We start from the raw sequence: 10,000 nt of genomic DNA, 5'->3' as shown, positions 1-10,000 counted from the left end.
AATGGCTTCGGAACGCGTTTCTAATAATGAAAAGTGAAACCAAACAGTATTTGCGAAGAAAAAATTGTCCTATGAAAAAATCACTTTTTCTTAGGGTACGGGTCAAAAATTTTCTAAGTCCCAAAAAATCACTTATTCTCGAATATCTCGAAAACTACGTATCGGACAGGGGTCAACCAAGGTGTTTTAGAAAGGTCTTTACAAGCTCTATTTAATGAGCCATAGCGACTTTCAAGTGATTTTTTGACACTTTTTCGCATATCGGCATCCTTGGTTCCCATACTGGCCATAGGCCATAGGGCACCGAACGGCCAACTTTTGGTCCGGGGGTGAAATTTTTTTTTCACGAGATTTTGATGAAAATGGCTTCGGAACGCGTTTCTAATAATGAAAAGTGAAACCAAACAGTATTTGCGAAGAAAAAATTGTCCTATGAAAAAATCACTTTTTCTTAGGGTACGGGTCAAAAATTTTCTAAGTCCCAAAAAATCACATTTTCTCGAATATCTCGAAAACTACTTATCGGACAGGGGTCAACCAAGGTGTTTTAGAAAGGTCTCAACAAGCTCTAAATAATGGGCCATAGCGACTTTTTAGTGATTTTTTGACAAATTTTGTCATATCGGCATCCCGAGTTCCCATACTGGCCATAGGCCATGGGGCCCCGAACGAAAAAATTTTGGTCCGAGGGTCAAAATTTTTTTTCTCATAAATTTGTTCAAAACGCCGTCGGAACGCGCCTTAGATCATGAAAAGTGAAAAGAAACAGTATTTTGCAAAAGTTGGGGTGGCCTATGACTTACATGGCCACGTCCTAGGTCCGAGTTCCCGAGGTCGTGTTCTTCAGTGGCGGAAAAAAATGGCCACTTGTGGGAGATGCAAAATGTTCATTTTGTATTATAGGGGACACACTATCGAAGCGAAAATTTCAGAAATGGCCTAAAACGTGAAGAAATGATGGGGTATGTACGAAAAGAAGGTTTTTATGGTCAAACGGTGAAAATTTTTTTTTTATGAAAAATTTTGGTCTCCCACCGTTCATGAATTTCTAGGACCAAAAATCGAAAAATTTGAAAACTTCACGATCGAAAGGGAAACGCATATGTGGTGTTCCTAGGTGTGTACGGTGTACGAAAAACGGGTTCACGATGAGATATCAGGCAAATAAGTGGACCTAAAGTGAGTTATACGGGTAAGACGAGGTGTCCAAAGACCGAAATAGGGGTACCAACTGAGAACGAAATGAAGGTCCCCGAAGTCGCCATACAAGTTATAGGAGGTGTCCAAAGTACGAAAAGAGTTCCATATTCGGCTGTTCCTACTATATGGTTCCCTGATTGCTGCTCCAAGGAGTAGTGAGGAAGTGTCCAAAGGTCTGTTGGGGGTATCGAGGTGATACCCTCGACGGACAATATGCACGAAAAGTGGTTCGATGATCTATCCTGTAGGTCGTACGGCAGCCATACCCGGCTGGAAGTACCGCGGTAATTCCGCAATAAAACGTTCGCCAGACGAACAAACAAATTGAATTAGCTCATCGTAGTGTACGGAAACGAAACGAAAATGTAAGGTGATTAGGGATCCGGGAGCAATCTCGCGATCCCATGGTTCGGTGTAAGAAATGATACGAAGTGTTCATAAGTCTCCTCTGGAGGCAGAACCATCGTAGCAAAGTTCGGGAACCCAAGGGTCACAAAAACTCGTAGGACGATATCCACGAATAATCGGGGACTTGTGGGGACTACCGTGCCCTGACAAGTCAACTACACCTTAACTGGTGATGGTCGTCCTACGGGGACCTGCGGGGAACAAAAGGGTCACTAAAACTCGTAGGACAATATCTCCGAATAATCGGGGACTTGTGGGGACCACCGTGCCCTGACAAGTCAACTACACCTTAACTGGTGATGGTTGTCCTACGGGGACCTGCCGGGAACCCAAGGGTCACAAAAACTCGTAGGACGATATCCACGAATAATCGGGGACTTGTGGGGACTACCGTGCCCTGACAAGTCAACTACACCTTAACTGGTGATGGTCGTCCTACGGGGACCTGCGGGGAGCAAAAGGAGTCAGAAACAATCGTAGGACGATATCCACGAATAATCGGGGACTTGTGGGGACTACCGTGCCCTGACAAGTCAACTACACCTTAACTGGTGATGGTCGTCCTACGGGGACCTTCAGGGAGCCGCAGTAAGTCGCAGGTCGTATGCGAGCCTTGATTGGTCCTGTTGGGGGCGTGCGGGGTGTAATGCCTCGGTACGTCAAATGTTGGTGTACGATGTACATCGATAATCTGACATCCTCCTGAACAACCTTTGCTCGTGTGGTTATTGGCGCTGTGGAGTCGGTGTACTGCCGCAGGTCAATGAGAGTGGTCACAACAAAGATTGTGTCACCTGATGAACGTAGAAAGAGAGTCTGCGGGGACTGGTGCCCTGGTAGACAAAAAATATCGAACAAGCAATTGACGAAGACGAATTCTGGTTGATCCTACCAGTAATATACGCTTGTCTCAAAGGTTAAGCCATGCATGTCTAAGTACAAACATAAATGAATGTGAAACCGCATAAGGCTCAGTACAACAGCCATAATTCACAAGATCATCCACCCATCAGTTACTTGGATAACTGTGGAAAAGCCAGAGCTAATACATGCAACATGCCGGGACCGCTGTCCGCTTGCGGGCGGTGGAACTGGTGCACTTATTAGTAAAACCAATCGCCTCCGGGCGGCTTGAGTTGAAGTCTGGATAAGGATGCCGATCGTATGGTCGCTTGACCGACGACAGATCTTGCAAATGTCTGCCCTATCAACTATTGATGGTAGTGTAGAGGACTACCATGGTTGCGACGGGTAACGGGGAATCAGGGTTCGATTCCGGAGAGGGAGCCTGAGAAATGGCTACCACATCCAAGGAAGGCAGCAGGCGCGTAAATTACCCAATCCCGGCACGGGGAGGTAGTGACGAGAAATAACAATATGGACCTCTCTAACGATGGTCCATAATTGGAATGAATTGAGCATAAATCCTTCAATAAGGATCAAGTGGAGGGCAAGTCTGGTGCCAGCAGCCGCGGTAATTCCAGCTCCACTAGCGTATATTAAAGTTGTTGCGGTTAAAACGTTCGAAGTTGATTCCCCGTCCAGACACGCGACCGCCGCGGGCGCCCGGCACACGCCGGATACGTTCGTGCGCGAGCTCGCGGCTGCGACTCACAATGGTGTGCCTGGGCGTCAACCTCGTGATCGGTCGGGCACGTCCCGAGCCGGTGCGTGGTGCCCGGGCAGCTCCCATTTACCTTGAACAAATTAGAGTGCTTCAAGCAGGCTAGTACAAAAGCGTCCACACCCGCCCAGGGTTGGCGTTGGCCGAGAATAATCTTGCATGGAATAATGGAACATGACCTCGGTCTGAGTCTTTTGGTTGGTTTTGTATAGACCCAGAGGTAATGATTAACAGAAGTAGTTGGGGGCATTGGTATTACGGCGCGAGAGGTGAAATTCGTAGACCGTCGTAGGACCAACTGAAGCGAAAGCGTTTGCCATGGATGCTTTCATTAATCAAGAACGAAAGTTAGAGGATCGAAGGCGATTAGATACCGCCCTAGTTCTAACCGTAAACGATGCCAATCAGCAATTGGGAGACGCTACTACATTCGGTGCTCTCAGTAGCTTCCGGGAAACCAAAATCGGGTTCCGGGGGAAGTATGGTTGCAAAGTTGAAACTTAAAGGAATTGACGGAAGGGCACCACAAGAAGTGGAGCTTGCAGAGGCGAGCTGTCAAAGGAAGCAAGCGGACGCTTTCCGTGAGCTCCTTATGATATAGTGTTTTTCGTTTAAAAAACTTACAAAGTGGTGGTGCAAATTTGTTAGAGTGGTGTACGAACACATATTTTGCGCAAACACCGTGAAGTTTTGGTGAAAAACAGTGGAAAAACGTCGATTTTGGCACACAAACATTGCGTCGTGCACCGGTGCGTGTGGCCACGAAGGGTGCGTGTGTGGTTCCGTTAGTGCGTGCGAGCGTAGCGCTCCCTTTCGGTGCGGTTGAAGGGGAGCCCGCAGCCGCTGTGCAGCGTATTTTGTTACGGACAGGAGCGGAACAGTGATAAAACATTACCCCCTAACGAGGGAAGAAACATTCAGTGAAAAACAGTGCGGAAAAGTGCGTTGACCAGCAAGCAGATACCACGTGCTAAGGGCACGTGAACTTAGCACGTAAGGGCTTGGCTGTGTCGGTGAGTGCGTGCGTAGGGTGACGTGCCGTGGTTTGACGTCTGGACAGTGGGCACACCATCGGTCATCCCGGTTGTTGTCCTGGGAGAATTCCCCCCTAGTGCCACCAGCGCCCTCTATGGGGCACTAGCGGAAGTTTCTCCGGAGACACAAACCAAAAGCTCCGCACAAACAAGCGTGCTATAATCAAATGCGGGCTGCATACCGGCCAGGCGCACGTGTCCAGTGACTTTAACGCTGGACAAAGCGACGAACCGTGCAGCAGCATAATGTCGGGAGTAGAGAGCGATGATTCGGTGGAGGTGGTCCCCGAAATCATCAAGACAAAGAAAAGGAGACTTTCTCCGCGCGTAGTGGTGACACCCCTGGAATTGTCGCCAGGGACGATGTCGTCACTACGGAGCTCTCAGGGGGCACCCAAGCCAGCCCCGAGAACACCGTTGGAAGAGCCGGACGAGGGAGCGCGGAAGCGTACCGCCCCCGCCCCGACGCCGTCGCCGAGGAGGTCTATGTCTCCTGAGATGCTGGCACCAGCCGCATCGGAGCCGACCAGCTTCCCGACGGCAGAAGTGTCGGACAGACATGCGCGGCAGTACGAGCGGGTGTTGGAGAAGCTCGAGGAGCTTACCGCTCTTTACCGAAAGAGCCAGGAGGAGAATTCGAGGCTCCGTGCGGAGCTCGATATATATCGAACGGGGGTGCGAACCGTTGTGCAGCTGGAGAATTCAGCGACTGGCGTGCGCTTGGGAAACCAAGCCTCTTCCAAGTTGCAGCCCAGCAAAAGGACACTCAGGCGCTCTCAGCAGAGGGAGAGAGCCGAGGCACGCCAGTCGCAGGGTCCTGCCCAGCATCGCATGCTGGAACTGCAGGAGCAGCTGCGCCGTGAGATCCAGGAGGAAGAGAAGCAGATGAGGGCGAGGAGCGGGCACGGGCAGCGGTCCCAGCCCCTGCAACAGCCGTACGACTTTCCGGCATCGGAAACCAGGCGGCAGCAGCAGCAATCCTACCGTGACGCCCTGGTAGGTGGTTGGCAGGTTGTGGGGAAGCGGCAAAAGGCCCAGCCTTCAGCTGCACCTCAGCAGCGGCAGCGGCCGCAACCAGCAACCAAGAGCCAACGCCCCGCACAGGCAAACCGGCGGACGAAAAGGCGACGACCAGACGCCATTCTGGTGGTCCCAGCACCGGGGGTCTCCTTCGCCGAGATGTACCGACCCATCCGGACGAGCCCGGCCCTGGAGGATGTCCAGCACTGCATCCGTATCGGCAAGCGGACACCGAAGGGGAACCTTCGGATGGAGCTGGCACGGGACATGGACTCGGCGGCGCTGTGCAGCCGCATTCAGTCCACGCTGGGAGAGCTGGGATCCGCCAGGGTCCTGACGGAGATGGCGGAGGTTGTTCTGAAAAACGTCGACAACCTCACGGAGGAGGAGACGATCAGGGAGGCGTTGAAGGCGGCACTCGCCAAGGAGCCAGCGGTGGCCTCGCTTCGCATCTGGGAGCGGGCAGATGCCACAAAGCGGGCCCGCGTGCGGCTACCGCGAGTGGAAGCGGAAGCCCTGCTCCAAAAAGATCGCCTTATTATAGACTACTCCTCGTGTCGGCTGGAGGAGGCCCCCAGGCTGGAGGCGGCAAAGCGCCGTTGCTTCCGGTGCCTGGAAAGGGGCCACATGGCAGCGGACTGCGTCGGGCCCGATCGCAGCAACTGCTGCATCAGATGCGGAGCTCCTGGCCATCGGGCGGCCAGCTGCAGCAGTGCGGTTAGCTGCATTCGGTGTGGAGGACCACATCGAATTGCAGCGCACGGCTGCAGGGGAGCTAACCTTCCCCCCCGCCGCTAAGCATGTCTGTGGGGAGCCACCTCCAGGTCCTGCAGGTTAACACCAACAGGAGTCGGAGTGCGCAGGACCTGGCTCTCCACACAATGCGGACGGAGCGGGTGGACGTTATGGTGGTGTGCGAGCTGAGTTCGGTTCCGGACGGGAACGCAAACTGGGTGGTGGACCGCGACAGGCTGGTGGCCATTGTCGCGAGCGGATACTCCCACCCGGTTCAGCGGATCTGGAGCTCGAGTTTTCCCGGCATCGTGGCGGCGGACGTGGCAGGCGTCACGATCATAGCGTGTTACGCGTCGCCAAGCATCGGGGTTCCCCAGTTTGTCGAGATGCTGCAACGCATTGAGGTGCTCGCCTCAGGACGCCCCCGAGTGTTGCTTGCCGGCGACTTCAACGCCTGGCATAGCGCCTGGGGCAGCAGCAGGACCAACGCGAAGGGCGAGGAACTGCTACAGCTGGCGGAGGGTCTCGGGCTCGATGTCCTGAACCTGGGGAGGGAAGCCACCTTCCTCGGGAACGGCGTCGCTCGCCCGAGCATTGTGGACGTCGCCTTCGCCAGTACTTCCATCAGCAGGCAGGACCTCGTCGGGGACCCCGACAGGCAATGGAGGATGCTGGGAACTTACTCATTCAGCGACCACCGGTACATCCGCTTCGAGGTGGGGGAAAGGCCGGCGGCAACGAGCCGCAACTCTACGGGAGCAGAAGCAGCACCAGCAGTGAGAGCAGCGGGCAGACGCTGGCGGGCAAAGGAGTTTAGCCGGGAGCTGTTCGACATCGCGTTGCGGGCAGCCAACTTCGTGGAGGAGGCCACGGACCCTGAGGGCCTGACCCGAACCCTGAGCCGGGCGTGCAGCGAGATCATGGCGGAGGTTTCCCCGTCAGTCGGCCACACAGGACGTCCGGCGTACTGGTGGACACCAGAAATCGGCCGGCTACGGGAGAACTGCCGCCTGGCTTGGGAACGGTACAGCAGGGTACCGACTAGCGACACGGCAGCCCGCAGAACAGCTTCTGCACGGCACCAGGAGGCCCGCCAGCTGCTGACAGCTGAGATCCGGGCTAGCAAGCGGGACCGTTACAACGAGTTTCTGCAACACCTGGAGGATGATGAGACGGGTAGGTGGCAGGGGGAGCTCCTGCGACGGCTCGGAGGGAGCCGCGTCGCACAAGAACGCGATCCGGCCGTTCTGCAGCGCATTGTGGACGCGCTGTGCCCGAACCACCCCCCTGTTGCCTGGCCTACCATCGAATCGGACGGCGTCGACATCAGGCCAGTGACGGAGCAGGAGTTGCTCGACATCGCAGCTGGCCTGAACCCTCGGAAGGCGCCCGGTCTGGATGGACTGCCGAACGCTGCCCTTTCGGCTGCCATCCGGGCGCATCCGACGACGTTCGCGAGGCTCCTCCAGGAGCAGATGGATGCTGGCCGCTTCCCGCGGCAATGGAGGAAGGCGAAGCTGGTGCTGCTTCCCAAACCGGGAAAACCCCCGGGCGAGCCGTCATCGGTGAGACCGGTGATGTTGCTGGACACGCCCGGCAAGGTGTACGAGCGAGTACTGCTGAACCGCCTGAACGACCACATCGAGATGCCGACGGAGCCGCTCCTCTCCGAATACCAGTTCGGCTTTCGGCGTGGTCGGTCGACACTTCAGGCGGTTGGGCTGGTGATGGAGGCTGCCAGATCTGCGATGAGTTTCGGGCGAACGAATAGACGCGACAAGCGCTGCCTGCTTGTCGTTGCTCTGGACGTCCGTAACGCCTTCAATTCCGCAGACTGGCAGGCCATAGCACTGGCGCTGCAGACCAAAGGAGTGCCCTCAGGACTGCGCAGCATCCTGCAGGAGTACTTCTCCGACCGTGAGCTGACGTATGATACCAGCTCCGGTCCGGTAACACGCCGAGTAACGGCAGGTGTTCCGCAGGGGTCCATTCTGGGCCCCACCCTGTGGAATATCCTGTACGACGGCGTGTTCGGAGTGCAGCTGCCGGAAGGTGCATCCGTCATCGGCTTTGCGGACGACCTGGCAGTACTCGCCAAGGGGTGTACACCGGAGGAGGCGGCAGGTGTAGCAGAGGAAGCTGTGGCAGCGATTTCCGCCTGGATGGAGCAACATCGGTTGCAGCTGGCCCCGGAAAAGACGGAGATCGTCCTCATCTCCAGTCTGCGTCGGGGCCATCCAGCGGTGCCCGTAGTGATCAACGGCGTCGAGGTCCGCTCGAAGCCGGCGATACGCTACCTCGGGGTCATGCTTCACGACCACCTCTCGTGGAAGCCACACGTCGAGAAGGCCACCGCAAAGGCACTCCGTGTGGTGAAGCTGGCCACCGGCGTGATGTCCAACCACGCCGGACCGAGGATGGCTAAACGTCGGCTGCTGGCAGCAGTGGCGGACTCGGTTGTGCGATACGCGGCACCCATCTGGGCGGAGGCGGTGAAGTTCCAGTGGTGCAGGCGGAAACTGGAGCAGCTGCAGCGACCTTTGGCGAAAGGTGTCGCCAGGACCTTCCGTACCGTCGGCTACGACACGGCGGTAGTGCTGGCTGGACTGGTCCCGCTACACCTGCAGGTGGACGAGATCGCGCGGTGCTATACCAGGCATCAACGGGCGTTGCAGAGGCGGGTGCTGATAGACAAGGAGGTCATCAAGCGGCTGGAGCACTCGGCGACCATCAGGCAGTGGCAGACATCGTGGGACCAGGATGCCGCTCATCCGACCGCGAGCAGGTTCCTACGATGGGCTCACCGCGTGCTGCCGGATATTGCCGGCTGGGTAGGTAGGAAGCACGGCGAGGTTGATTTCTTCCTTAGCCAGGTACTCTCCGGACATGGCTTCTTCCGGGAGTACCTACATGCTATGGGTTTCACCTCTGCCCCGACCTGCCCATTCTGCGCCGACAACACCGTGGAGTCGGCAGAGCACGTGGTGTTCCACTGTCCGAGGTTCGCCGACATAAGAGTGCAGTTCCTGACGGACGCGGACGGCGTCGTCATTTCCCCCGATGAGCTGGAGCGTTTTCTGCTGTCGAGCCCGGAGGCTTGGCAGCGAACGGCCACGGCAGCACGGCGGATCTGCAGCTTCCTACAACAAAGGTGGCTGGAGCAGCAGGTTGCCGAAAACGCGGCCATCGCTGGCGGGATCGTTTCCGCCAATGAGCTGGCGGAACGCGTTCGGCAACAGGTCCGCCGTGAAGCCAGAAACGCTGGCCAACGGCGAAGACGCCGGCAACGGCAGACATCCGCCATCGGGGAGATGGACATGGACCAACAACAGCACCCGTCCAATCAGCAGCAGGAGAGTCAACGCCCAGTTCGGCCCGAACGGGTTCCGCCATCGGCCGAAGTGTTACTTCGTCGTCGGCTAAGGCGGAACCAACGGCAGCGGGAATACCGCGCCCAATTACGCGCGGGTACATTGCCGCCATTGCGTTCGGGCCGAACTCGCCGAAGCAGAGCACCGCCGACGGAGGAGGAGCTAGCCCGACGACGGGCCAACAGGCGCGCGCGAGAACGCCAACGCCGCCACGAGCGACAGGATCGCCATCGCGGCTTAATGTCGGCCGACGTAGAAGCCGCCATCGCGACCACCAACACGTCTACGCGTTGAGTGGGAGCGGTTACGGCCGAAACGATCGGCCAGTCAGCGAGCGTGCGAAAACACGACCGGGCGAGACCGGCATTTTGCCGTCTCCGCTTTGTGCGGTCGTTCGTTCTAGCACAGTCGGGCGAGAGAGAGCGCGCGTGCGCTCGGTTCGGGTACGTTCGGCATTTTGCGTCGTCCGCTTTGTGCGGATGTTCGTACCCGACCAGCAGTGGGAGAGAGAGCGTGCGCGTGCACGGTGAGAGTTAGGTCCGTCTTGTTCGTTTACGTTTTGTGCGGATGTTTGTTCTGTCCCACCGTAAGCGTCAAAGTGTTAGCGT

Source organism: Anopheles stephensi, unplaced genomic scaffold (genome assembly GCF_013141755.1).
Source record: "Anopheles stephensi strain Indian unplaced genomic scaffold, UCI_ANSTEP_V1.0 ucontig194, whole genome shotgun sequence".
Lineage (NCBI taxonomy): Eukaryota > Metazoa > Arthropoda > Insecta > Diptera > Culicidae > Anopheles > Anopheles stephensi.
This window is presented reverse-complemented; position numbering follows the sequence as displayed.